We start from the raw sequence: 25,665 nt of genomic DNA on the forward strand, positions 1-25,665 counted from the left end.
AACAGAGAATTTTTAAATCCATGTTAGGAATAAACAAAAATGTCATCCTTTGGCTGATGCAGCATTTCTCTATATGGCATACATAGAAAACTTTTTCTCAAATATAGCAATATGGCAAATCTAAGAAATGCTAAGGCAAATTAATCAATCAGGACATTTATTTGGTGATTGAATCTACTATGGGGGACTAAGTTTTAAGAAGAGAAGAACAGACCTTTACTCTCATTAGTGCACACTGAAGAAGAAAATTCTTAAAACCAGAATATCTTAAAACCATAGCACAAGTGATGGATCACTGCATTCTTATTGCAACTTTTCCTATTTCCAAATGTTTGACAAACATCTCTCCAGTTGAAAACTGATTTGAAACAGCTTCAAAATTAGTTTGGAGTTAAAAAACCACTGAAGATGATGGGATCTATACAAAGTTTAAATATAGATAAGCTATCCTAAAATTCAACTTTAAGGTAATTGAACAAAGTTAGGTCCCACCAAGATTTGAAATCAGATTACTGGATTCAAAGTCCAAAGTGCTTACCATTACACCATGGAACCCAATATTAGAGAATCTTCCTCTACTCAATATTGCTGATCTTTGAAATACTGAATGTTCTCCTGTTTTAGGTACATTTGGCATTTTTGTGTTTGCTGATGCTTTTATGTTTGGCCTGTTAGCTCAGTTGGTTAGAGCATGGTGCTAATAACGCCAAGGTCATTTGTTCGATCCCCATACGGGCCATGTGCTTTTTCTTGTTGTCCTACAAGAAATGCCAAGAAGGGATTTTATCCACCTGCGAAGTGCATGAAGTCTGGGATGAATGCATTGGCTACAGTTCGCAGCCCTTGAAACTTGCTAGAGAACATCAAAGACACATACAAAACAGAGAATTCCATGTTAGGAATAAACAAAAATGTCATCCTTTGGCTGATGCAGCATTTCTCTATATGGCATACATAGAAAACTTTTTCTCAAATATCGCAATATGGCAAATCTAAGAAATGCAAAGGCAAATTAATCAATCAGGACATTTATTTGGTGATTGAATCTACTGGGGACTAAGTTTTAAGAAGAGAAGAAGACCAGACCTTTACTCTCATTAGTGCACACTGAAGAAGCAAATTCTAAAAACCAGAATATCTAAAAATCATAGCACAAGTGATGGATCACTGCATTCTTATTGCATCTTTTCTTATTTCCAAATGTTTGACAAACATCTCTCCAGTTGAAAACTGATTTGAAACAGTTTCAAAATTCGTTTGGAGTAAAGAAACCACTGAAGTTGATGGGATTTATACAAAGTTTAAATATACATAAGCTATCCTAAAACTTTTGATAATTAAACTTTAAGGAAATTGAACAAAGTTAGGTCCCACCAAGATTTGAAATCAGATTACTGGATTCAAAGTCCAAAGTGCTCGCCATTACACCATGGAACCCATTATTAGAGAGTCTTCCTCTACTCAATATTGCTGATCTTTGAAATACTGAATGTTCTCCTGTTTTAGGTACATTTGGCATTTTTGTGTTTGCTGATGCTTTTATGTTTGGCCGGTTAGCTCAGTTGGTTAGAGTGTGGTGCTAATAACGCCAAGGTCGTGGGATTGATCCCCATACGGGCCATGTGCTATTTCTTGTTGTCCTACAAGAAATGCCAAGAAGGGATTTTATCCAGCGACAAAGTGCATGAAGTCTGGGATGAATACAAGCCCTTGAAACTTGCTAGAGAACATCATAGACCCATAGAAAACAGAGAAATCCATGTTAGGAATAAACAAAAATGTCATCCTTTGGCTTATGCAGTATTTCTCTATATGGCATACATAGAAAACTTTTTCTCAAATATGGCAAATCTAAGAAATGCAAAGGCAAATTAATCAATCAGGACATTTATTTGGTGATTGAATCTACTGGGGACTAAGTTTTAAGAAGAGAAGAAGACCAGACCTTTACTCTCATTAGTGCACACTGAAGAAGCAAATTCTAAAAACCAGAATATCTAAAAACCATAGCACAAGTGATGGATCACTACATTCTTATTGCAACTTTTCTTATTTCCAAATGTTTGACAAACATCTCTCCAGTTGAAAACTGATTTGAAACAGTTTCAAAATTAGTTTGGAGAAAAGAAACCACTGAAGTTGATGGGATTTATACAAAGTTTAAATATAGATAAGCTATCCTAAAACTTTGAAAATTAAACTTTAAGGAAATTGAACAAAGTTAGGTCCCACCAAGATTTGAAATCAGATTACTGGATTCAAAGTCCAAAGTGCTCACCATTACACCATGGAACCCATTATTAGAGAGTCTTCCTCTTCTCAATATTGCTGATCTTTGAAATACTGAATCTTCTCTTGTTTTAGGTACATTTTGCATTTTTGTGTTTGCAGATGCTTTTATGTTTGGCTGGTTAGCTCAGTTAGTTAGAGCGTGGTGCTAATAATGCCAAGGTCGTGGGTTTGATACCCATACGGGCCTTGTGCTATTTCTTGTTGTCCTACAAGAAATGCCAAAAAGGGATTTTATCCAGCGGCAAAGTGCATGAAGTCTGGGATGAATGCATTGGCTGCAGTTAGCAGCCCTTGAAACTTGCTAGAGAACATCATAGACACATACAAAACAGAGAATTTTTAAATCCATGTTAGGAATAAACAAAAATGTCATCCTTTGGCTGATGCAGCATTTCTCTATATGGCATACATAGAAAACTTTTTCTCAATAATAGCAATATGGCAAATCTAAGAAATGCAAAGGCAAATTAATCAATCAGGACATTTATTTGGTGATTGAATCTACAGGGGACTAAGTTTTAAGAAGAGAAGAAGACCAGACCTTTACTCTCATTAGTGCACACTGAAGAAGCAAATTCTAAAAACCAGAATATCTAAAAATCATAGCACAAGTGATGGATCACTGCATTCTTATTGCATCTTTTCTTATTTCCAAATGTTTGACAAACATCTCTCCAGTTGAAAACTGATTTGAAACAGTTTCAAAATTAGTTTGGAGTAAAGAAATCACTGAAGTTGATGGGATTTATACAAAGTTTAAATATAGATAAGCTATTCTAAAACTTTTGATAATTAAACTTTAAGGAAATTGAACAAAGTTAGGTCCCACCAAGATTTGAAATCAGATTACTGGATTCAAAGTCCAAAGTGCTCGCCATTACACCATAGAACCCATTATTAGAGAGTCTTCCTCTACTCAATATCGCTGATCTTTGAAATACTGAATGTTCTCCTGTTTTAGGTACATTTGGCATTTTTGTGTTTGCTGATGCTTTTATGTTTGGCCGGTTAGCTCAGTTGGATAGAGTGCTAATAACGCCAAGGTCGTGGGTTTGATCCCCATATGGGCCATGTGCTATTTCTTGTTGTTCTACAAGAAATGCCAAGAAGGGATTTTATCCAGCGGCAAAGTGCATGATGTCTGGGATGAATACAAGGCATTGGCTACATTTAGCAGCCCCTGAAACTTGCTAGAGAACATCATAGACACATACAAAACAGAGAAATCCATTTTAGGAATAAACAAAAATGTCATCATTTGGCTTATGCAGCATTTCTCTATATGGCATACATAGAAAACTTTTTCTCAAATATAGCAATATGGCAAATCTAAGAAATGCTAAGGCAAATTAATCAATCAGGACATTTATTTGGTGATTGAATCTACTATGGGGGACTAAGTTTTAAGAAGAGAAGAAGAACAGACCTTTACTCTCATTAGTGCACACTGAAGAAGAAAATTCTTAAAACCAGAATATCTTAAAACCATGGCACAAGTGATGGATCACTGCATTCTTATTGCAACTTTTCCTATTTCCAAATGTTTGACAAACATCTCTCCAGTTGAAAACTGATTTGAAACAGCTTCAAAATTAGTTTGGAGTAAAAAAACCACTGAAGATGATGGGATTTATACAAAGTTTAAAAATAGATAAGCTATCCTAAAATTAAACTTTAAGGAAATTGAACAAAGTTAGGTCCCACCAAGATTTGAAATCAGATTACTGGATTCAAAGTCCAAAGTGCTCACCATTACACCATGGAACCCATTATTAGAGAATCTTCCTCTACTCAATATTGCTGATCTTTGAAATACTGAATGTTCTCCTGTTTTAGGTACATTTGGCATTTTTGTGTTTGCTGATGTTTTTATGTTTGGCCGGTTAGCTCAGTTGGTTAGAGCGTGGTGCTAATAACGCCAAGGTCATGTGTTCGAACCCCATATGGGCCATGTGCTTTTTCTTGTTGTCCTACAAGAAATGCCAAGAAGGGATTTTATCCAGCGGCAAAGTGCGTGAAGTCTGGGATGAATGCATTGGCTACAGTTAGCAGCCCTTGAAACTTGCTAGAGAACATCATAGACACATACAAAACAGAGAATTTTTAAAACCATGTTAGGAATAAACAAAAATGTCATCCTTTGGCTGATGCAGCATTTCTCTATATGGCATACATAGAAAATTTTTTCTCAAATATAGCAATATGGCAAATCTAAGAAATGCTAAGGCAAATTAATCAATCAGGACATTTATTTGGTGATTGAATCTACTATGGGGGACTAAGTTTTAAGAAGAGAAGAAGAACAGACCTTTACTCTCATTAGTGCACACTGAAGAAGAAAATTCTTAAAACCAGAATATCTTAAAACCATAGCACAAGTGATGGATCACTGCATTCTTATTGCAACTTTTCCTATTTCCAAATGTTTGACAAACATCTCTCCAGTTGAAAACTGATTTGAAACAGCTTCAAAATTAGTTTGGAGTAAAAAAACCACTGAAGATGATGGGATTTATACAAAGTTTAAAAATAGATAAGCTATCCTAAAATTAAACTTTAAGGAAATTGAACAAAGTTAGGTCCCACCAAGATTTGAAATCAGATTACTGGATTCAAAGTCCGAAGTGCTTACCATTACACCATGGAACCCATTATTAGAGAATCTTCCTCTAACTCAATATTGCTGATCTTTGAAATACTGAATGTTCTCCTGTTTTAGGTACATTTGGCATTTTTGTGTTTGCTGATGCTTTTATGTTTGGCCGGTTAGTTCAGTTGGTTAGAGCGTGGTGCTAATAACGCCTAGGTCATGGGTTTGATCCCCATACGCGTCATGTGCTTTTTCTTGTTGTCCTACAAGAAATGCCAAGAAGGGATTTTATCCAGCGGCAAAGTGCATGAAGTCTGGGATGAATGCATTGGCTACAGTTATCAGCCCTTGAAACTTGCTAGAGAACATCATAGACACATACAAAACAGAGAATTTTTAAATCCATGTTAGGAATAAACAAAAATGTCATCCTTTGGCTGATGCAGCATTTCTCTATATGGCATACATAGAAAACATTTTCTCAAATATAGCAATATGGCAAATCTAAGAAATGCTAAGGCTAATTAATCAATCAGGACATTTGTTTGGTGATTGAATCTACTATGGGGGACTAAGTTTTAAGAAGAGAAGAAGAACAGACCTTTACTCTCATTAGTGCACACTGAAGAAGAAAATTCTTAAAACCAGAATATCTTAAAACCATAGCACAAGTGATGGATCACTGCATTCTTATTGCAACTTTTCCTATTTTCAAATGTTTGACAAACATCTCTCCAGTTGAAAACTGAATTGAAACAGTTTCAAAATTAGTTTGGAGTAAAGAAACCACTGATGATGATGGGATTTATACAAAGTTTAAATATAGATAAGCTATCCTAAAATTCAACTTTAAGGAAATTGAACAAAGTTAGGTCCCACCAAGATTTGAAATCAGATTACTGGATTCAAAGTCCAAAGTGCTCACCATTACACCATGGAACCCATTATTAGAGAGTCTTCCTCTACTCAATATTGCTGATCTTTGAAATACTGAATGTTCTCCTGTTTTAGGTACATTTGGCATTTTTGTGTTTGCTGATGTTTTTATGTTTGGCCGGTTAGCTCAGTTGGTTAGAGCGTGGTGCTAATAACGCCAAGGTCATGTGTTCGATCCCCATACTGGCCATGTGCTTTTTCTTGTTGTCCTACAAGAAATGCCAAGAAGGGATTTTATCCAGCGGCAAAGTGCGTGAAATCTGGGATGAATGCATTGGCTACAGTTAGCAGCCCTTGAAACTTGCTAGAGAACATCATAGACACATACAAAACAGAGAATTTTTAAATCCATGTTAGGAATAAACAAAAATGTCATCCTTTGGCTGATGCAGCATTTCTCTATATGGCATACATAGAAATTTTTTTCTCAAATATAGCAATATGGCAAATCTAAGAAATGCTAAGGCAAATTAATCAATCAGGACATTTATTTGGTGATTGAATCTACTATGGGGGACTAAGTTTTAAGAAGAGAAGAAGAACAGACCTTTACTCTCATTAGTGCACACTGAAGAAGAAAATTCTTAAAACCAGAATATCTTAAAACCATAGCACAAGTGATGGATCACTGCATTCTTATTGCAACTTTTCCTATTTCCAAATGTTTGACAAACATCTCTCCAGTTGAAAACTGATTTGAAACAGCTTCAAAATTAGTTTGGAGTTAAAAAACCACTGAAGATGATGGGATCTATACAAAGTTTAAATATAGATAAGCTATCCTAAAATTCAACTTTAAGGTAATTGAACAAAGTTAGGTCCCACCAAGATTTGAAATCAGATTACTGGATTCAAAGTCCAAAGTGCTTACCATTACACCATGGAACCCAATATTAGAGAATCTTCCTCTACTCAATATTGCTGATCTTTGAAATACTGAATGTTCTCCTGTTTTAGGTACATTTGGCATTTTTGTGTTTGCTGATGCTTTTATGTTTGGCCTGTTAGCTCAGTTGGTTAGAGCGTGGTGCTAATAACGCCAAGGTCATTTGTTCGATCCCCATACGGGCCATGTGCTTTTTCTTGTTGTCCTACAAGAAATGCCAAGAAGGGATTTTATCCACCTGCGAAGTGCATGAAGTCTGGGATGAATGCATTGGCTACAGTTCGCAGCCCTTGAAACTTGCTAGAGAACATCAAAGACACATACAAAACAGAGAATTCCATGTTAGGAATAAACAAAATGTCATCCTTTGGCTGATGCAGCATTTCTCTATATGGCATACATAGAAAACTTTTTCTCAAATATCGCAATATGGCAAATCTAAGAAATGCAAAGGCAAATTAATCAATCAGGACATTTATTTGGTGATTGAATCTACTGGGGACTAAGTTTTAAGAAGAGAAGAAGACCAGACCTTTACTCTCATTAGTGCACACTGAAGAAGCAAATTCTAAATACCAGAATATCTAAAAATCATAGCACAAGTGATGGATCACTGCATTCTTATTGCATCTTTTCTTATTTCCAAATGTTTGACAAACATCTCTCCAGTTGAAAACTGATTTGAAACAGTTTCAAAATTCGTTTGGAGTAAAGAAACCACTGAAGTTGATGGGATTTATACAAAGTTTAAATATACATAAGCTATCCTAAAACTTTTGATAATTAAACTTTAAGGAAATTGAACAAAGTTAGGTCCCACCAAGATTTGAAATCAGATTACTGGATTCAAAGTCCAAAGTGCTCGCCATTACACCATGGAACCCATTATTAGAGAGTCTTCCTCTACTCAATATTGCTGATCTTTGAAATACTGAATGTTCTCCTGTTTTAGGTACATTTGGCATTTTTGTGTTTGCTGATGCTTTTATGTTTGGCCGGTTAGCTCAGTTGGTTAGAGTGTGGTGCTAATAACGCCAAGGTCGTGGGATTGATCCCCATACGGGCCATGTGCTATTTCTTGTTGTCCTACAAGAAATGCCAAAAAGGGATTTTATCCAGCGGCAAAGTGCATGAAGTCTGGGATGAATGCATTGGCTACAGTTAGCAGCCCTTGAAACTTGCTAGAGAACATCATAGACACATACAAAACAGAGAATTTTTAAATCCATGTTAGGAATAAACAAAAATGTCATCCTTTGGCTGATGCAGCATTTCTCTATATGGCATACATAGAAAACTTTTTCTCAATAATAGCAATATGGCAAATCTAAGAAATGCAAAGGCAAATTAATCAATCAGGACATTTATTTGGTGATTGAATCTACAGGGGACTAAGTTTTAAGAAGAGAAGAAGACCAGACCTTTACTCTCATTAGTGCACACTGAAGAAGCAAATTCTAAAAACCAGAATATCTAAAAATCATAGCACAAGTGATGGATCACTGCATTCTTATTGCATCTTTTCTTATTTCCAAATGTTTGACAAACATCTCTCCAGTTGAAAACTGATTTGAAACAGTTTCAAAATTAGTTTGGAGTAAAGAAATCACTGAAGTTGATGGGATTTATACAAAGTTTAAATATAGATAAGCTATTCTAAAACTTTTGATAATTAAACTTTAAGGAAATTGAACAAAGTTAGGTCCCACCAAGATTTGAAATCAGATTACTGGATTCAAAGTCCAAAGTGCTCGCCATTACACCATAGAACCCATTATTAGAGAGTCTTCCTCTACTCAATATCGCTGATCTTTGAAATACTGAATGTTCTCCTGTTTTAGGTACATTTGGCATTTTTGTGTTTGCTGATGCTTTTATGTTTGGCCGGTTAGCTCAGTTGGATAGAGTGCTAATAACGCCAAGGTCGTGGGTTTGATCCCCATATGGGCCATGTGCTATTTCTTGTTGTTCTACAAGAAATGCCAAGAAGGGATTTTATCCAGCGGCAAAGTGCATGATGTCTGGGATGAATACAAGGCATTGGCTACATTTAGCAGCCCCTGAAACTTGCTAGAGAACATCATAGACACATACAAAACAGAGAAATCCATTTTAGGAATAAACAAAAATGTCATCATTTGGCTTATGCAGCATTTCTCTATATGGCATACATAGAAAACTTTTTCTCAAATATAGCAATATGGCAAATCTAAGAAATGCTAAGGCAAATTAATCAATCAGGACATTTATTTGGTGATTGAATCTACTATGGGGGACTAAGTTTTAAGAAGAGAAGAAGAACAGACCTTTACTCTCATTAGTGCACACTGAAGAAGAAAATTCTTAAAACCAGAATATCTTAAAACCATGGCACAAGTGATGGATCACTGCATTCTTATTGCAACTTTTCCTATTTCCAAATGTTTGACAAACATCTCTCCAGTTGAAAACTGATTTGAAACAGCTTCAAAATTAGTTTGGAGTAAAAAAACCACTGAAGATGATGGGATTTATACAAAGTTTAAAAATAGATAAGCTATCCTAAAATTAAACTTTAAGGAAATTGAACAAAGTTAGGTCCCACCAAGATTTGAAATCAGATTACTGGATTCAAAGTCCAAAGTGCTCACCATTACACCATGGAACCCATTATTAGAGAGTCTTCCTCTACTCAATATTGCTGATCTTTGAAATACTGAATGTTCTCCTGTTTTAGGTACATTTGGCATTTTTGTGTTTGCTGATGTTTTTATGTTTGGCCGGTTAGCTCAGTTGGTTAGAGCGTGGTGCTAATAACGCCAAGGTCATGTGTTCGAACCCCATACGGGCCATGTGCTTTTTCTTGTTGTCCTACAAGAAATGCCAAGAAGGGATTTTATCCAGCGGCAAAGTGCGTGAAGTCTGGGATGAATGCATTGGCTACAGTTAGCAGCCCTTGAAACTTGCTAGAGAACATCATAGACACATACAAAACAGAGAATTTTTAAAACCATGTTAGGAATAAACAAAAATGTCATCCTTTGGCTGATGCAGCATTTCTCTATATGGCATACATAGAAAATTTTTTCTCAAATATAGCAATATGGCAAATCTAAGAAATGCTAAGGCAAATTAATCAATCAGGACATTTATTTGGTGATTGAATCTACTATGGGGGACTAAGTTTTAAGAAGAGAAGAAGAACAGACCTTTACTCTCATTAGTGCACACTGAAGAAGAAAATTCTTAAAACCAGAATATCTTAAAACCATAGCACAAGTGATGGATCACTGCATTCTTATTGCAACTTTTCCTATTTCCAAATGTTTGACAAACATCTCTCCAGTTGAAAACTGATTTGAAACAGCTTCAAAATTAGTTTGGAGTAAAAAAACCACTGAAGATGATGGGATCTATACAAAGTTTAAATATAGATAAGCTATCCTAAAATTCAACTTTAAGGTAATTGAACAAAGTTAGGTCCCACCAAGATTTGAAATCAGATTACTGGATTCAAAGTCCAAAGTGCTTACCATTACACCATGGAACCCATTATTAGAGAATCTTCCTCTACTCAATATTGCTGATCTTTGAAATACTGAATGTTCTCCTGTTTTAGGTACATTTGGCATTTTTGTGTTTGCTGATGCTTTTATGTTTGGCCTGTTAGCTCAGTTGGTTAGAGCGTGGTGCTAATAACGCCAAGGTCATTTGTTCGATCCCCATACGGGCCATGTGCTTTTTCTTGTTGTCCTACAAGAAATGCCAAGAAGGGATTTTATCCAGCGGCAAAGTGCATGAAGTCTGGGATGAATGCATTGGCTACAGTTAGCAGCCCTTGAAACTTGCTAGAGAACATCATAGACACATACAAAACAGAGAATTTTTAAATCCATGTTAGGAATAAACAAAAATGTCATCCTTTGGCTGATGCAGCATTTCTCTATATGGCATACATAGAAAAAATTTTCACAAATATAGCAATATGGCAAATCTAAGAAATGCTAAGGCAAATTAATCAATCAGGACATTTATTTGGTGATTGAATCTACTATGGGGGACTAGGTTTTAAGAAGAGAAGAAGAACAGACCTTTACTCTCATTAGTGCTCTCTGAAGAAGAAAATTCTTAAAACCAGAATATCTTAAAACCATAGCACAAGTGATGGATCACTGTATTCTTATTGCAACTTTTCCTATTTCCAAATGTTTGACAAACATCTCTCCTGTTGAAAACTGATTTGAAACAGTTTCAAAATTAGTTTGGAGTAAAGAAACCACTGAAGATGATGGGATTTATACAAAGTTTAAATATAGATAAGCTATCCTAAAATTCAACTTTAAGGAAATTGAACAAAGTTAGGTCCCACCAAGATTTGAAATCAGATTACTGGATTCAAAGTCCAAAGTGCTCACCATTACACCATGGAACCCATTGTTCGAGAGTCTTCCTCTACTCAATATTGCTGATCTTTGAAATACTGAATGTTCTCCTGTTTTAGGTACATTTGGCATTTTTGAGTTTGCTGATGCTTTTATGTTTGGCCGGTTAGCTCAGTTGGTTAGAGCGTGGTGCTAATAACGCCAAGGTCATTTGTTCGATCCCCATACGGGCCATGTGCTTTTTCTTGTTGTCCTACAAGAAATGCCAAGAAGGGATTTTATCCAGCGGCAAAGTGCATGAAGTCTGGGATGAATGCATTGGCTACAGTTAGCAGCCCTTGAAACTTGCTAGAGAACATCATAGACACATACAAAACAGAGAATTTTTAAATCCATGTTAGGAATAAACAAAAATGTCATCCTTTGGCTTATGCAGCATTTCTCTATATGGCATACATAGAAAACTTTTTCTCAAATATAGCAATATGGCAAATCTAAGAAATGCTAAGGCAAATTAATCAATCAGGACATTTATTTGGTGATTGAATCTACTATGGGGGACTAAGTTTTAAGAAGAGAAGAAGAACAGACCTTTACTCTCATTAGTGCACACTGAAGAAGAAAATTCTTAAAACCAGAATATCTTAAAACCATAGCACAAGTGATGGATCACTGCATTCTTATTGCAACTTTTCCTATTTCCAAATGTTTGACAAACATCTCTCCAGTTGAAAACTGATTTGAAACAGCTTCAAAATTAGTTTGGAGTAAAGAAACCACTGAAGATGATGGGATTTATACAAAGTTTAAATATAGATAAGCTATCCTAAAATTCAACTTTAAGGAAATTGAACAAAGTTAGGTCCCACCAAGATTTGAAATCAGATTACTGGATTCAAAGTCCAAAGTGCTCACCATTACACCATGGAACCTATTGTTCGAGAGTCTTCCTCTACTCAATATTGCTGATCTTTGAAATACTGAATTTTTTCCTGTTTTAGGTACATTTGGCATTTTTGTGTTTGCTGATGCTTTTATGTTTGGCCGGTTAGCTCAGTTGGTTAGAGCATGGTGCTAATAACGCCAAGGTCATGGGTTCGATCCCCATACAGTCCATGTGCTTTTTCTTGTTGTCCTACAAGAAATGCCAAGAAGGGATTTTATCCAGTGCATGAAGTGTGGGATGAATGCATTGGCTACAGTTAGCAGCCCTTGAAACTTGCTAGAGAACATCATAGACACATACAAAACAGAGAATTTTTAAATCCATGTTAGGAATAAACAAAAATGTCATCCTTTGGCTTATGCAGCATTTCTCTATATGGCATACATAGAAAACTTTTTCTCAAATATAGCAATATGGCAAATCTAAGAAATGCTAAGGCAAATTAATCAATCAGGACATTTATTTGGTGATTGAATCTACTATGGGGGACTAAGTTTTAAGAAGAGAAGAAGAACAGACCTTTACTCTCATTAGTGCTCTCTGAAGAAGAAAATTCTTAAAACCAGAATATCTTAAAACCATAGCACAAGTGATGGATCACTGCATTCTTATTGCAACTTTTCCTATTTCCAAATGTTTGACAAACATCTCTCCAGTTGAAAACTGATTTGAAACAGTTTCAAAATTAGTTTGGAGTAAAGAAACCACTGAAGATGATGGGATTTATACAAAGTTTAAATATAGATAAGCTATCCTAAAATTCAACTTTAAGGAAATTGAACAAAGTTAGGTTCCACCAAGATTTGAAATCAGATTACTGGATTCAAAGTCCAAAGAGCTCACCATTACACCATGGAACCCATTGTTCGAGAGTCTTCCTCTACTCAATATTGCTGATCTTTGAAATACTGAATGTTCTCCTGTTTTAGGTACATTTGGCATTTTTGAGTTTGCTGATGCGTTTATGTTTGGCCAGTTAGCTCAGTTGGTTAGAGCGTGGTGCTAATAACGCCAAGGTCATGGGTTCGATCCCCATACAGGCCATGTGCTTTTTCTTGTTGTCCTACAAGAAATGCCAAGAAGGGATTTTATCCAGTGCATGAAGTGTGGGATGAATGCATTGGCTACAGTTAGCAGCCCTTGAAGCTTGCTAGAGAACATCATAGACACATACAAAACAGAGAATTTTTAAATCCATGTTAGGAATAAACAGAAATGTCATCCTTTGGCTGATGCAGCATTTCTCTATATGGCATACATAGAAAACTTTTTCTCAAATATAGCAATATGGCAAATCTAAGAAATGCTAAGGCAAATTAATCAATCAGGACATTTATTTGGTGATTGAATCTACTATGGGGGACTAAGTTTTAAGAAGAGAAGAAGAACAGACCTTTACTCTCATTAGTGCACACTGAAGAAGAAAATTCTTAAAACCAGAATATCTTAAAACCATAGCACAAGTGATGGATCACTGCATTCTTATTGCAACTTTTCCTATTTTCAAATGTTTGACAAACATCTCTCCAGTTGAAAACTGATTTGAAACAGTTTCAAAATTAGTTTGGAGTAAAGAAACCACTGAAGGTGATGGGATTTATACAAAGTTTAAATATAGATAAGCTATCCTAAAATTCAACTTTAAGGAAATTGAACAAAGTTAGGTCCCACCAAGATTTGAAATCAGATTACTGGATTCAAAGTCCAAAGTGCTTACCATTACACCATGGAACCCATTATTAGAGAATCTTCCTCTACTCAATATTGCTGATCTTTGAAATACTGAATGTTCTCCTGTTTTAGGTACATTTGGCATTTTTGTGTTTGCTGATGCTTTTATGTTTGGCCTGTTAGCTCAGTTGGTTAGAGCGTGGTGCTAATAACGCCAAGGTCATTTGTTTGATCCCCATACGGGCCATGTGCTTTTTCTTGTTGTCCTACAAGAAATGCCAAGAAGGGATTTTATCCAGCGGCAAAGTGCATGAAGTCTGGGATGAATGCATTGGCTACAGTTAGCAGCCCTTGAAACTTGCTAGAGAACATCATAGACACATACAAAACAGAGAATTTTTAAATCCATGTTAGGAATAAACAAAAATGTCATCCTTTGGCTGATGCAGCATTTCTCTATATGGCATACATAGAAAAAATTTTCACAAATATAGCAATATGGCAAATCTAAGAAATGCTAAGGCAAATTAATCAATCAGGACATTTATTTGGTGATTGAATCTACTATGGGGGACTAGGTTTTAAGAAGAGAAGAAGAACAGACCTTTACTCTCATTAGTGCTCTCTGAAGAAGAAAATTCTTAAAACCAGAATATCTTAAAACCATAGCACAAGTGATGGATCACTGTATTCTTATTGCAACTTTTCCTATTTCCAAATGTTTGACAAACATCTCTCCTGTTGAAAACTGATTTGAAACAGTTTCAAAATTAGTTTGGAGTAAAGAAACCACTGAAGATGATGGGATTTATACAAAGTTTAAATATAGATAAGCTATCCTAAAATTCAACTTTAAGGAAATTGAACAAAGTTAGGTCCCACCAAGATTTGAAATCAGATTACTGGATTCAAAGTCCAAAGTGCTCACCATTACACCATGGAACCCATTGTTCGAGAGTCTTCCTCTACTCAATATTGCTGATCTTTGAAATACTGAATGTTCTCCTGTTTTAGGTACATTTGGCATTTTTGAGTTTGCTGATGCTTTTATGTTTGGCCGGTTAGCTCAGTTGGTTAGAGCGTGGTGCTAATAACGCCAAGGTCATTTGTTCGATCCCCATACGGGCCATGTGCTTTTTCTTGTTGTCCTACAAGAAATGCCAAGAAGGGATTTTATCCAGCGGCAAAGTGCATGAAGTCTGGGATGAATGCATTGGCTACAGTTAGCAGCCCTTGAAACTTGCTAGAGAACATCATAGACACATACAAAACAGAGAATTTTTAAATCCATGTTAGGAATAAACAAAAATGTCATCCTTTGGCTTATGCAGCATTTCTCTATATGGCATACATAGAAAACTTTTTCTCAAATATAGCAATATGGCAAATCTAAGAAATGCTAAGGCAAATTAATCAATCAGGACATTTATTTGGTGATTGAATCTACTATGGGGGACTAAGTTTTAAGAAGAGAAGAAGAACAGACCTTTACTCTCATTAGTGCACACTGAAGAAGAAAATTCTTAAAACCAGAATATCTTAAAACCATAGCACAAGTGATGGATCACTGCATTCTTATTGCAACTTTTCCTATTTCCAAATGTTTGACAAACATCTCTCCAGTTGAAAACTGATTTGAAACAGCTTCAAAATTAGTTTGGAGTAAAGAAACCACTGAAGATGATGGGATTTATACAAAGTTTAAATATAGATAAGCTATCCTAAAATTCAACTTTAAGGAAATTGAACAAAGTTAGGTCCCACCAAGATTTGAAATCAGATTACTGGATTCAAAGTCCAAAGTGCTCACCATTACACCATGGAACCTATTGTTCGAGAGTCTTCCTCTACTCAGTATTGCTGATCTTTGAAATACTGAATTTTTTCCTGTTTTAGGTACATTTGGCATTTTTGTGTTTGCTGATGCTTTTATGTTTGGCCGGTTAGCTCAGTTGGTTAGAGCATGGTGCTAATAACGCCAAGGTCATGGGTTCGATCCCCATACGGGCCATGTGCTTTTTCTTGTTGTCCTACAAGAAATGCCAAGAAGGGATTTTATCCAGTGCATGAAGTGTGGGATGAATGCATTGGCTACAGTTAGCAGCCCTTGAAACTTGCTAGAGAACATCATAGACACATACAAAACAGAGAATTTTTAAATCCAAGTTAGGAATAAACAAAAATGTCATCCTTTGGCTTATGCAGCATTTCTCTATATGGCATACATAGAAAACTTTTTCTCAAATATAGCAATATGGCAAATCTAAGAAATGCTAAGGCAAATTAATCAATCATGACATTTATTTGGTGATTGAATCTACTATGGGGGACTAAGTTTTAAGAAGAGAAGAAGAACAGACCTTTACTCTCATTAGTGCTCTCTGAAGAAGAAAATTCTTAAAACCAGAATATCTTAAAACCATAGCACAAGTGATGGATCACTGCATTCTTATTGCAACTTTTCCTATTTCCAAATGTTTGACAAACATCTCTCCAGTTGAAAACTGATTTGAAACAGTTTCAAAATTAGTTTGGAGTAAAGAAACCACTGAAGATGATGGGATTTATACAAAGTTTAAATATAGATAAGCTATCCTAAAATTCAACTTTAAGGAAATTGAACAAAGTTAGGTTCCACCAAGATTTGAAATCAGATTACTGGATTCAAAGTCCAAAGAGCTCACCATTACACCATGGAACCCATTGTTCGAGAGTCTTCCTCTACTCAATATTGCTGATCTTTGAAATACTGAATGTTCTCCTGTTTTAGATACATTTGGCATTTTTGAGTTTGCTGATGCGTTTATGTTTGGCCAGTTAGCTCAGTTGGTTAGAGCGTGGTGCTAATAACGCCAAGGTCATGGGTTCGATCCCCATACAGGCCATGTGCTTTTTCTTGTTGTCCTACAAGAAATGCCAAGAAGGGATTTTATCCAGTGCATGAAGTGTGGGATGAATGCATTGGCTACAGTTAGCAGCCCTTGAAGCTTGCTAGAGAACATCATAGACACATACAAAACAGAGAATTTTTAAATCCATGTTAGGAATAAACAGAAATGTCATCCTTTGGCTGATGCAGCATTTCTCTATATGGCATACATAGAAAACTTTTTCTCAAATATAGCAATATGGCAAATCTAAGAAATGCTAAGGCAAATTAATCAATCAGGACATTTATTTGGTGATTGAATCTACTATGGGGGACTAAGTTTTAAGAAGAGAAGAAGAACAGACCTTTACTCTCATTAGTGCACACTGAAGAAGAAAATTCTTAAAACCAGAATATCTTAAAACCATAGCACAAGTGATGGATCACTGCATTCTTATTGCAACTTTTCCTATTTTCAAATGTTTGACAAACATCTCTCCAGTTGAAAACTGATTTGAAACAGTTTCAAAATTAGTTTGGAGTAAAGAAACCACTGAAGGTGATGGGATTTATACAAAGTTTAAATATAGATAAGCTATCCTAAAATTCAACTTTAAGGAAATTGAACAAAGTTAGGTCCCACCAAGATTTGAAATCAGATTACTGGATTCAAAGTCCAAAGTGCTCACCATTACACCATGGAAACCATTGTTCGAGTGTCTTCCTCTACTCAATATTGCTGATCTTTGAAATACTGAATGTTCTCCTGTTTTAGGTACATTTGGCATTTTTGAGTTTGCTGATGCTATTATGTTTGGCCGGTTAGCTCAGTTGGTTAGAGTGTGGTGCTAATAACGCCAAGGTCATTTGTTCGATCCCTATACAGGCCATGTGCTTTTTCTTGTTGTCCTACAAGAAATGCCAAGAAGGGATTTTATCTAGCGGCAAATGCATGAAGTGTGGGATGAATGCATTGGCTACAGTTAACAGCCCTTGAAACTTGCAAGAGAACATCATAGACACATACAAAACAGAGAATTTTTAAATCCATGTTAGGAATAAACAAAAATGTCATCCTTTGGCTGATGCAGCATTTCTCTATATGGCATACATAGAAAACTTTTTCTCAAATATAGCAATATGGCAAATCTAAGAAATGCTAAGGCAAATTAATCAATCAGGACATTTATTTGGTGATTGAATCTACTATGGGGGACTAAGTTTTAAGAAGAGAAGAAGAACAGACCTTTACTCTCATTAGTGCACACTGAAGAAGAAAATTCTTAAAACCAGAATATCTTAAAACCATAGCACAAGTGATGGATCACTGCATTCTTATTGCAACTTTTCCTATTTCCAAATGTTTGACAAACATCTCTCCAGTTGAAAACTGATTAGAAACAGCTTCAAAATTAGTTTGGAGTAAAAAAACCACTGAAGATGATGGGATTTATACAAAGTTTAAATATAGATAAGCTATCCTAAAATTCAACTTTAAGGAAATTGAATAAAGTTAGGTCCCACCAAGATTTGAAATCAGATTACTGGATTCAAAGTCCAAAGTGCTCACCATTACTCCATGGAACCTATTGTTCGAGAGTCTTCCTCTACTCAATATTGCTGATCTTTGAAATACTGAATTTTTTCCTGTTTTAGGTACATTTGGCATTTTTGTGTTTGCTGATGCTTTTATGTTTGGCCGGTTAGCTCAGTTGGTTAGAGCATGGTGCTAATAACGCCATGGTCATTTGTTCGATCCCCATACAGGCCATGTGCTTTTTCTTGTTGTCCTACAAGAAATGCCAAGAAGGGATTTTATCCAGCGGCAAAGTGCATGAAGTGTGGGATGAATGCATTGGCTACAGTTATCAGCCCTTGAAACTTGCAAGAGAACATCATAGACACATACAAAACAGAGAATTTTTAAATCCATGTTAGGAATAAACAAAAATGTCATCCTTTGGCTGATGCAGCATTTCTCTATATGGCATACATAGAAAACTTTTTCTCAAATATAGCAATATGGCAAATTTAAGAAATGCTAAGGCTAATTAATCAATCAGGACATTTATTTGGTGATTGAATCTACTATGGGGGACTAAGACTTAAGAAGAGAAGAAGAACAGACCTTTACTCTCATTAGTGCACACTGAAGAAGAAAATTCTTAAAACCAGAATATCTTAAAACCATAGCACAAGTGATGGATCACTGCATTCTTATTGCAACTTTTCCTATTTTCAAATGTTTGACAAACATCTCTCCAGTTGAAAACTGATTTGAAACAGCTTCAAAATTAGTTTGGAGTAAAGAAACCACTGAAGATGATGGGATTTATACAAAGTTTAAATATAGATAAGCTATCCTAAAATTCAACTTTAAGGAAATTGAACAAAGTTAGGTCCCACCAAGATATGAAATCAGATTACTGGATTCAAAGTCCAAAGTGCTCACCATTACACCATGGAACCCATTATTAGAGAGTCTTCCTCTACTCAATATTGCTGATCTTTGAAATACTGAATCTTCTCCTGTTTTAGGTACATTTAGCATTTTTGTGTTTGCTGATGCTTTTATGTTTGGCTGGTTAGCTCAGTTGGTTAGAGTGTGGTGCTAATAACGCCAAGGTCATGGGTTCGATCCCCATACGGGCCATGTGCTTTTACTTGTTGTCCTACAAGAAATGCCAAGAAGGGATTTTATCCAGCGGCAAAGTGCATGAAGTGTGGGATGAATGCATTGACTACAGTTAGCAGCCCTTGAAACTTGCTAGAGAACATCATAGACACATACAAAACAGAGAATTTTTAAATCCATGTTAGGAATAAACAAAAATGTCATCCTTTGGCTGATGCAGCATTTCTCTATATGGCATACATAGAAAACTTTTTCTCAAATATAGCAATATGGCAAATCTAAGAAATGCTAAGGCAAATTAATCAATCAGGACATTTATTTGGTGATTGAATCTACTATGGGGGACTAAGTTTTAAGAAGAGAAGAAGAACAGACCTTTACTCTCATTAGTGCACACTGAAGAAGAAAATTCTTAAAACCAGAATATCTTAAAACCATAGCACAAGTGATGGATCACTGCATTCTTATTGCAACTTTTCCTATTTTCAAATGTTTGACAAACATCTCTCCAGTTGAAAACTGATTTGAAACAGTTTGAAAATTAGTTTGGAGTAAAGAAACCACTGAAGGTGATGGGATTTATACAAAGTTTAAATATAGATAAGCTATCCTAAAATTCAACTTTAAGGAAATTGAACAAAGTTAGGTCCCACCAAGATTTGAAATCAGATTACTGGATTCAAAGTCCAAAGTGCTCACCATTACACCATGGAAACCATTGTTCGAGAGTCTTCCTCTACTCAATATTGCTGATCTTTGAAATACTGAATGTTCTCCTGTTTTAGGTACATTTGGCATTTTTGAGTTTGCTGATGCTATTATGTTTGGCCGGTTAGCTCAGTTGGTTAGAGTGTGGTGCTAATAACGCCAAGGTCATTTGTTCGATCCCCATACAGGCCATGTGCTTTTTCTTGTTGTCCTACAAGAAATGCCAAGAAGGGATTTTATCCAGCGGCAAAGTGCGTGAAGTCTGGGATGAATGCATTGGCTACAGTTAGCAGCCCTTGAAACTTGCTAGAGAACATCATAGACACATACAAAACAGAGAATTTTTAAAACCATGTTAGGAATAAACAAAAATGTCATCCTTTGGCTGATGCAGCATTTCTCTATATGGCATACATAGAAAATTTTTTCTCAAATATAGCAATATGGCAAATCTAAGAAATGCTAAGGCAAATTAATCAATCAGGACATTTATTTGGTGATTGAATCTACTATGGGGGACTAAGTTTTAAGAAGAGAAGAAGAACAGACCTTTACTCTCATTAGTGCACACTGAAGAAGAAAATTCTTAAAACCAGAATATCTTAAAACCATAGCACAAGTGATGGATCACTGCATTCTTATTGCAACTTTTCCTATTTCCAAATGTTTGACAAACATCTCTCCAGTTGAAAACTGATTTGAAACAGCTTCAAAATTAGTTTGGAGTAAAAAAACCACTGAAGATGATGGGATCTATACAAAGTTTAAATATAGATAAGCTATCCTAAAATTCAACTTTAAGGTAATTGAACAAAGTTAGGTCCCACCAAGATTTGAAATCAGATTACTGGATTCAAAGTCCAAAGTGCTTACCATTACACCATGGAACCCATTATTAGAGAATCTTCCTCTACTCAATATTGCTGATCTTTGAAATACTGAATGTTCTCCTGTTTTAGGTACATTTGGCATTTTTGTGTTTGCTGATGCTTTTATGTTTGGCCTGTTAGCTCAGTTGGTTAGAGCGTGGTGCTAATAACGCCAAGGTCATTTGTTCGATCCCCATACGGGCCATGTGCTTTTTCTTGTTGTCCTACAAGAAATGCCAAGAAGGGATTTTATCCAGCGGCAAAGTGCATGAAGTCTGGGATGAATGCATTGGCTACAGTTAGCAGCCCTTGAAACTTGCTAGAGAACATCATAGACACATACAAAACAGAGAATTTTTAAATCCATGTTAGGAATAAACAAAAATGTCATCCTTTGGCTGATGCAGCATTTCTCTATATGGCATACATAGAAAAAATTTTCACAAATATAGCAATATGGCAAATCTAAGAAATGCTAAGGCAAATTAATCAATCAGGACATTTATTTGGTGATTGAATCTACTATGGGGGACTAGGTTTTAAGAAGAGAAGAAGAACAGACCTTTACTCTCATTAGTGCTCTCTGAAGAAGAAAATTCTTAAAACCAGAATATCTTAAAACCATAGCACAAGTGATGGATCACTGTATTCTTATTGCAACTTTTCCTATTTCCAAATGTTTGACAAACATCTCTCCTGTTGAAAACTGATTTGAAACAGTTTCAAAATTAGTTTGGAGTAAAGAAACCACTGAAGATGATGGGATTTATACAAAGTTTAAATATAGATAAGCTATCCTAAAATTCAACTTTAAGGAAATTGAACAAAGTTAGGTCCCACCAAGATTTGAAATCAGATTACTGGATTCAAAGTCCAAAGTGCTCACCATTACACCATGGAACCCATTGTTCGAGAGTCTTCCTCTACTCAATATTGCTGATCTTTGAAATACTGAATGTTCTCCTGTTTTAGGTACATTTGGCATTTTTGAGTTTGCTGATGCTTTTATGTTTGGCCGGTTAGCTCAGTTGGTTAGAGCGTGGTGCTAATAACGCCAAGGTCATTTGTTCGATCCCCATACGGGCCATGTGCTTTTTCTTGTTGTCCTACAAGAAATGCCAAGAAGGGATTTTATCCAGCGGCAAAGTGCATGAAGTCTGGGATGAATGCATTGGCTACAGTTAGCAGCCCTTGAAACTTGCTAGAGAACATCATAGACACATACAAAACAGAGAATTTTTAAATCCATGTTAGGAATAAACAAAAATGTCATCCTTTGGCTTATGCAGCATTTCTCTATATGGCATACATAGAAAACTTTTTCTCAAATATAGCAATATGGCAAATCTAAGAAATGCTAAGGCAAATTAATCAATCAGGACATTTATTTGGTGATTGAATCTACTATGGGGGACTAAGTTTTAAGAAGAGAAGAAGAACAGACCTTTACTCTCATTAGTGCACACTGAAGAAGAAAATTCTTAAAACCAGAATATCTTAAAACCATAGCACAAGTGATGGATCACTGCATTCTTATTGCAACTTTTCCTATTTCCAAATGTTTGACAAACATCTCTCCAGTTGAAAACTGATTTGAAACAGCTTCAAAATTAGTTTGGAGTAAAGAAACCACTGAAGATGATGGGATTTATACAAAGTTTAAATATAGATAAGCTATCCTAAAATTCAACTTTAAGGAAATTGAACAAAGTTAGGTCCCACCAAGATTTGAAATCAGATTACTGGATTCAAAGTCCAAAGTGCTCACCATTACACCATGGAACCTATTGTTCGAGAGTCTTCCTCTACTCAATATTGCTGATCTTTGAAATACTGAATTTTTTCCTGTTTTAGGTACATTTGGCATTTTTGTGTTTGCTGATGCTTTTATGTTTGGCCGGTTAGCTCAGTTGGTTAGAGCATGGTGCTAATAACGCCAAGGTCATGGGTTCGATCCCCATACAGTCCATGTGCTTTTTCTTGTTGTCCTACAAGAAATGCCAAGAAGGGATTTTATCCAGTGCATGAAGTGTGGGATGAATGCATTGGCTACAGTTAGCAGCCCTTGAAACTTGCTAGAGAACATCATAGACACATACAAAACAGAGAATTTTTAAATCCATGTTAGGAATAAACAAAAATGTCATCCTTTGGCTTATGCAGCATTTCTCTATATGGCATACATAGAAAACTTTTTCTCAAATATAGCAATATGGCAAATCTAAGAAATGCTAAGGCAAATTAATCAATCAGGACATTTATTTGGTGATTGAATCTACTATGGGGGACTAAGTTTTAAGAAGAGAAGAAGAACAGACCTTTACTCTCATTAGTGCTCTCTGAAGAAGAAAATTCTTAAAACCAGAATATCTTAAAACCATAGCACAAGTGATGGATCACTGCATTCTTATTGCAACTTTTCCTATTTCCAAATGTTTGACAAACATCTCTCCAGTTGAAAACTGATTTGAAACAGTTTCAAAATTAGTTTGGAGTAAAGAAACCACTGAAGATGATGGGATTTATACAAAGTTTAAATATAGATAAGCTATCCTAAAATTCAACTTTAAGGAAATTGAACAAAGTTAGGTTCCACCAAGATTTGAAATCAGATTACTGGATTCAAAGTCCAAAGAGCTCACCATTACACCATGGAACCCATTGTTCGAGAGTCTTCCTCTACTCAATATTGCTGATCTTTGAAATACTGAATGTTCTCCTGTTTTAGGTACATTTGGCATTTTTGAGTTTGCTGATGCGTTTATGTTTGGCCAGTTAGCTCAGTTGGTTAGAGCGTGGTGCTAATAACGCCAAGGTCATGGGTTCGATCCCCATACAGGCCATGTGCTTTTTCTTGTTGTCCTACAAGAAATGCCAAGAAGGGATTTTATCCAGTGCATGAAGTGTGGGATGAATGCATTGGCTACAGTTAGCAGCCCTTGAAGCTTGCTAGAGAACATCATAGACACATACAAAACAGAGAATTTTTAAATCCATGTTAGGAATAAACAGAAATGTCATCCTTTGGCTGATGCAGCATTTCTCTATATGGCATACATAGAAAACTTTTTCTCAAATATAGCAATATGGCAAATCTAAGAAATGCTAAGGCAAATTAATCAATCAGGACATTTATTTGGTGATTGAATCTACTATGGGGGACTAAGTTTTAAGAAGAGAAGAAGAACAGACCTTTACTCTCATTAGTGCACACTGAAGAAGAAAATTCTTAAAACCAGAATATCTTAAAACCATAGCACAAGTGATGGATCACTGCATTCTTATTGCAACTTTTCCTATTTTCAAATGTTTGACAAACATCTCTCCAGTTGAAAACTGATTTGAAACAGTTTCAAAATTAGTTTGGAGTAAAGAAACCACTGAAGGTGATGGGATTTATACAAAGTTTAAATATAGATAAGCTATCCTAAAATTCAACTTTAAGGAAATTGAACAAAGTTAGGTCCCACCAAGATTTGAAATCAGATTACTGGATTCAAAGTCCAAAGTGCTTACCATTACACCATGGAACCCATTATTAGAGAATCTTCCTCTACTCAATATTGCTGATCTTTGAAATACTGAATGTTCTCCTGTTTTAGGTACATTTGGCATTTTTGTGTTTGCTGATGCTTTTATGTTTGGCCTGTTAGCTCAGTTGGTTAGAGCGTGGTGCTAATAACGCCAAGGTCATTTGTTTGATCCCCATACGGGCCATGTGCTTTTTCTTGTTGTCCTACAAGAAATGCCAAGAAGGGATTTTATCCAGCGGCAAAGTGCATGAAGTCTGGGATGAATGCATTGGCTACAGTTAGCAGCCCTTGAAACTTGCTAGAGAACATCATAGACACATACAAAACAGAGAATTTTTAAATCCATGTTAGGAATAAACAAAAATGTCATCCTTTGGCTGATGCAGCATTTCTCTATATGGCATACATAGAAAAAATTTTCACAAATATAGCAATATGGCAAATCTAAGAAATGCTAAGGCAAATTAATCAATCAGGACATTTATTTGGTGATTGAATCTACTATGGGGGACTAGGTTTTAAGAAGAGAAGAAGAACAGACCTTTACTCTCATTAGTGCTCTCTGAAGAAGAAAATTCTTAAAACCAGAATATCTTAAAACCATAGCACAAGTGATGGATCACTGTATTCTTATTGCAACTTTTCCTATTTCCAAATGTTTGACAAACATCTCTCCTGTTGAAAACTGATTTGAAACAGTTTCAAAATTAGTTTGGAGTAAAGAAACCACTGAAGATGATGGGATTTATACAAAGTTTAAATATAGATAAGCTATCCTAAAATTCAACTTTAAGGAAATTGAACAAAGTTAGGTCCCACCAAGATTTGAAATCAGATTACTGGATTCAAAGTCCAAAGTGCTCACCATTACACCATGGAACCCATTGTTCGAGAGTCTTCCTCTACTCAATATTGCTGATCTTTGAAATACTGAATGTTCTCCTGTTTTAGGTACATTTGGCATTTTTGAGTTTGCTGATGCTTTTATGTTTGGCCGGTTAGCTCAGTTGGTTAGAGCGTGGTGCTAATAACGCCAAGGTCATTTGTTCGATCCCCATACGGGCCATGTGCTTTTTCTTGTTGTCCTACAAGAAATGCCAAGAAGGGATTTTATCCAGCGGCAAAGTGCATGAAGTCTGGGAAGAATGCATTGGCTACAGTTAGCAGCCCTTGAAACTTGCTAGAGAACATCATAGACACATACAAAACAGAGAATTTTTAAATCCATGTTAGGAATAAACAAAAATGTCATCCTTTGGCTTATGCAGCATTTCTCTATATGGCATACATAGAAAACTTTTTCTCAAATATAGCAATATGGCAAATCTAAGAAATGCTAAGGCAAATTAATCAATCAGGACATTTATTT

General features: G+C 35.7%; 10 non-coding genes across 10 annotated transcripts; all 10 read left to right on the plus strand.

The window, feature by feature from the left end:
• Positions 1-4,169: 4,169 nt before the first annotated feature.
• Positions 4,170-4,243, plus strand: TRNAI-AAU (transfer RNA isoleucine (anticodon AAU)). Its single transcript has one exon. It is a non-coding gene; the product is annotated as a tRNA-Ile (tRNA).
• Positions 4,244-5,934: 1,691 nt separating this feature from the next.
• On the plus strand, positions 5,935-6,008 carry TRNAI-AAU (transfer RNA isoleucine (anticodon AAU)). The gene has a single exon. It is a non-coding gene; the product is annotated as a tRNA-Ile (tRNA).
• Positions 6,009-9,461: 3,453 nt separating this feature from the next.
• On the plus strand, positions 9,462-9,535 carry TRNAI-AAU (transfer RNA isoleucine (anticodon AAU)). The gene has a single exon. It is a non-coding gene; the product is annotated as a tRNA-Ile (tRNA).
• A 2,572-nt stretch (positions 9,536-12,107) lies between these two features.
• Positions 12,108-12,181, plus strand: TRNAI-AAU (transfer RNA isoleucine (anticodon AAU)). The gene has a single exon. It is a non-coding gene; the product is annotated as a tRNA-Ile (tRNA).
• Positions 12,182-12,981: 800 nt separating this feature from the next.
• Positions 12,982-13,055, plus strand: TRNAI-AAU (transfer RNA isoleucine (anticodon AAU)). The gene has a single exon. It is a non-coding gene; the product is annotated as a tRNA-Ile (tRNA).
• A 2,564-nt stretch (positions 13,056-15,619) lies between these two features.
• On the plus strand, positions 15,620-15,693 carry TRNAI-AAU (transfer RNA isoleucine (anticodon AAU)). Its single transcript has one exon. It is a non-coding gene; the product is annotated as a tRNA-Ile (tRNA).
• An 800-nt stretch (positions 15,694-16,493) lies between these two features.
• On the plus strand, positions 16,494-16,567 carry TRNAI-AAU (transfer RNA isoleucine (anticodon AAU)). The gene has a single exon. It is a non-coding gene; the product is annotated as a tRNA-Ile (tRNA).
• Positions 16,568-19,130: 2,563 nt separating this feature from the next.
• Positions 19,131-19,204, plus strand: TRNAI-AAU (transfer RNA isoleucine (anticodon AAU)). Its single transcript has one exon. It is a non-coding gene; the product is annotated as a tRNA-Ile (tRNA).
• Positions 19,205-22,658: 3,454 nt separating this feature from the next.
• Positions 22,659-22,732, plus strand: TRNAI-AAU (transfer RNA isoleucine (anticodon AAU)). The gene has a single exon. It is a non-coding gene; the product is annotated as a tRNA-Ile (tRNA).
• An 800-nt stretch (positions 22,733-23,532) lies between these two features.
• TRNAI-AAU (transfer RNA isoleucine (anticodon AAU)) lies at positions 23,533-23,606 on the plus strand. Its single transcript has one exon. It is a non-coding gene; the product is annotated as a tRNA-Ile (tRNA).
• Positions 23,607-25,665: the final 2,059 nt, after the last annotated feature.

This window comes from Taudactylus pleione, unplaced genomic scaffold (assembly GCF_031769625.1).
Source record: "Taudactylus pleione unplaced genomic scaffold, aTauple2 ptg000085l, whole genome shotgun sequence".
Lineage (NCBI taxonomy): Eukaryota > Metazoa > Chordata > Amphibia > Anura > Myobatrachidae > Taudactylus > Taudactylus pleione.